The following is a 3,727-nucleotide window of genomic DNA, read 5'->3' as shown; positions in this document are numbered from 1 at the left end:
ATTAGTTCAGAGTGGAGAAGCAGAGGGAGCTCCTCCCCTTACCGAGGACTCCCTGGGCACAGCGCTACTTTAAGCACTGTGGTCGGAGAAGCCCTTGACGTCACTGTCCTTATATGGACAGTGACGTCAGTGACTACTTCTTGAGCGGAATCCCCGTTGCCGATGATCTGGCCGGGGATTCCTCTCCTAGAGAAAACCCCTGAGGTCACTGTCTATATATGGACATTGACGTCAGGGGCTCCTCCTGGAGCGGAATCCCCTTTCGACAATGGGGATTCCGCTCAAGGAGTAGCCACTGACATCACTCTCCATATATGGACAGTGACATCAGGGCTTCCCCTTAGGAGTGTAATCCCCGGCCTATGCTCTGGCTTGGGATTGCGCTCCTAGAGGGAGTCTCTATAGGGGAAGTGGCACTATCAACATGGTCACTGGGCACTATATAGTGGCACTATCTACATGGTCATTATCTACATGGACACTGTGGCACTATTTAGAAGGGCACTGACACTAGGGGCTGCTTTGGGGGCATTATACTGTATAAGGGCAGCTAGGGGGCATTATACTGTATGGGGGCATCTGTGTAGGCATTATACTATATGGGGTCATTATACTGTATGGGGGCATCTATGGGCGCATTATACTGTATGGTGGAAGCTATTTGGCATTATACTGTGTGGGAGTCACTATGGGAGCATGATGCTGTGTGGGCTGAACTGCTGCGGTGGTCACATGGGATGTAACGTCATCCCAGGAGGCCGGCCTGGAGGAACAACACAGACCTCTGGGTACGTATATATATGTATATGTATATATATATATATATATATATATATATATATATATACAGTCCAGCAAATAGATGAACACAGCACTCCACAATAGCAAAAAATAAGGCCATGTGCTCGTCACCAGGGGATGAATCAATTCCCCTTTTTTTTTTTTTTAAATAGAAGAAAGCATAGAACACAGTGACGGCACCAGGACTTCAAGTCAGATGAAAGCAAAGTGGATTTATTCACCTAAAAAAAACAGCAACGTTTCGGTTCAACAGGAACCTTTCTCAAGCCTTGAGAAAGGTTCCTGTCGAACCGAAACGTTGCTGTTTTTTTGAGGTGAATAAATCCACTTTGCTTTCATCTGACTTGAAGTCCTGGTGCCGTCACTGTGTTCTATGCTTTCTTCTATATATATATTTATACACTATTTACGCAGCGTGTGGATGAGATCTGTATTATGCTGCCGCTTTTCCACGACGAATTCCATTGTGAAAAATCTTTGGTATTTACACAACGTGAGAACTGACCTTAACCCCCCAACTGCAAACTCCCCCACCCTCGCCAGTCCCTGGAAAAATTTTCTTGCATAAAACTGGTCCTTGGAACAAAAAATGTTGGGGACCGCTGACTTATATAATGCCTTGGTATACTTCGTATACCATAGCATTACTCTAGCTTTTCTGCAGCCTGAGGCGAAAATTTAAATGGCGCCCCCCAGATTTTGATTGACATCCCCCTGTCTGTTCTACATCACTAGCAGCCTCCTCCAACTCTTGCGGCTGTGTCGTTGCCTTGTACTCCCCTGGCATGCGCGGTGCAGCGTTGAAGCCTGGCAAAGTACACCTCGCTGCACAGTGTGTGCCCGAGTAGTACAAGGCAATGGCGCACCCGAGAAAGTTGGAGCGATAACAGCCAGGGGGATGTCAATCAAGCATGGAAAGGTGGGTTTGGAGGCAGGACAATGTGACTCGGCCATTCAGCGCTTATGCGGTTTTTCCTATAGATGCAGATACAATTATAGTGCAGAAGGGGGTGGCCGTGGCTGGTTTCAGTGGCGCCGCCGCCCCCTTAGGCTGGGTCCACACTGAGTTTTTTGCAGGCGGAAAATCTGCCTCAAAATTCCGTTTGGAATTTTGAGGCAGATTTTCTTCTGCCTGCACGCCGATTTTTGCGGCGTTTTCCGAAGATAGGGCATGTCCCTTCTTTTTAAAAAACGCCTCCGCCTCCCATTTCAATGGGAGGCATTTTCAGCCATTTTTTGGCGTGTTTTGCGGTGCGGTTTCCGTGCCAAAAAACTTGCCAAAAAACTACATGTGAACTCCCCCCTAAGTGAGGCAGCAGGCCACTGCCTGATGCGAGAAGCTCATCTCACCTCATGGATGGTGCAGCCCTGATTATTGCCTGTCAGTAACTGACAGTCAGTCTATTAGGACATGCCTCGAGCATACGGCCATGGCAAGCCTGGGGGCCTATATTAGGCACCTGGCTGCCATGGCAAACCATCGGTGGCCCGCGATTGCACTCGCGGGTTACCGATGGGTGACAGAGTGAGCCCCCTCCCTCAATAAATCACTTAGATGCCACAGTCGCTATTGACCACGACATCTAAGGTGTTAAACAGCCGGGATCGGTGGTAACTCTGATCCCGGCCATTAGTGCAGGAGCCTGGCTGTCAAAAGAAAGCAAAACACTCTCTCCTCCCGGACACGCATTCTGGGCTTATTCCGATGCACCGTGAATAAGTCAATATTTATCAGAATAAGGCCCCTTTGTGACCACTGTAAAAAGGTGTATTGGTGATCACTAAGGGGTTAAGGTGGCTTATATTCTTCCATTGCGCTGTAGAGATGGTTGTAAAACCCACCAGCAGATCATAGCAGCCTTCGGTGCAATGAAAGAATGCAGACTGCCACAAATGATGGCTTTTTATTGACAGGCCTTACAGCGAATATGAAAGGGATCTGAAATTTCCCATAGCCCTGTAGGTTCTTATCAATTAGATCTGCAATACCAATAATAACATTATATAAAGGAATTACTATGTATGCAATCCTATATAGTGTCATGTTACTGTAACTTCTTAGCACAATCGATGTACAAATGCTATTTCTTGCAAGCAGACATTGTACTGATGACTGCTGATTATGTTTAGCTGTTATTGACTGTCCAACTTTTGGCATGTAAGCAGAGATAAGAGTTTCTTCCTGTTTCAGCTATCCGGCACAAAATAGTGACTCCAAGGCACATCAGAGAGGATGCCCCCTATGAAATTATGGGGGAAATCCTGGTGACATCATCACTCGATTTTCTTCCATGATCAGGGGCGGATTATAATGAGGGCAATCTGGGCAAGTGCCCGGGGCCTGAGGCTGGAAAGGGGGCCCAGGCCGTACGGCTCCCGTACGGCTGTTAAACTTACAATTGCTTACTGTAGCACTGGCGAGACAGGGAACTATCCATTCCCTTCCTCCCATTCGGCGTTTTATTAATGACATAGTCGGCGCGATTATGTCATCACGCCGACTGCGCCATTATGCTGGATGACTCCGTCTGGTCTCTGACCAGTCCTGCGGCGCTGGAGGAAGAAGCGGGAACGGGGACAGGTGAGAATGTTTTTTTTTGTTCTGGGCAGCATTGGGAGTAAAAGATGCTGGGGGCATTATCTACAGAGGACATTGTAAGTGGCGCTATCTACAGGGGTCATTATCTACTTAAGGCATTGTAACTGGCACAATCTACAGGGGGCATTATCTACAGAGTGCATTCTAACTGGCGCTATCTACATGGGTCATTATCTACTTAGGGCATTGTATCTGGCACAATCTACAGGGGGCATTATCTACTTAAGGCATTGTAACTGGCACAATCTACAGGGGACGTTATCTACATAGGGCATTGTAACTGGCACTATCTACAGGGGACCTTATCTAAATAGGGCATTGTAACTG

Source organism: Rhinoderma darwinii, chromosome 3 (assembly GCF_050947455.1).
Source record: "Rhinoderma darwinii isolate aRhiDar2 chromosome 3, aRhiDar2.hap1, whole genome shotgun sequence".
Lineage (NCBI taxonomy): Eukaryota > Metazoa > Chordata > Amphibia > Anura > Rhinodermatidae > Rhinoderma > Rhinoderma darwinii.
Note: the sequence above shows the minus strand (reverse complement) of the source record.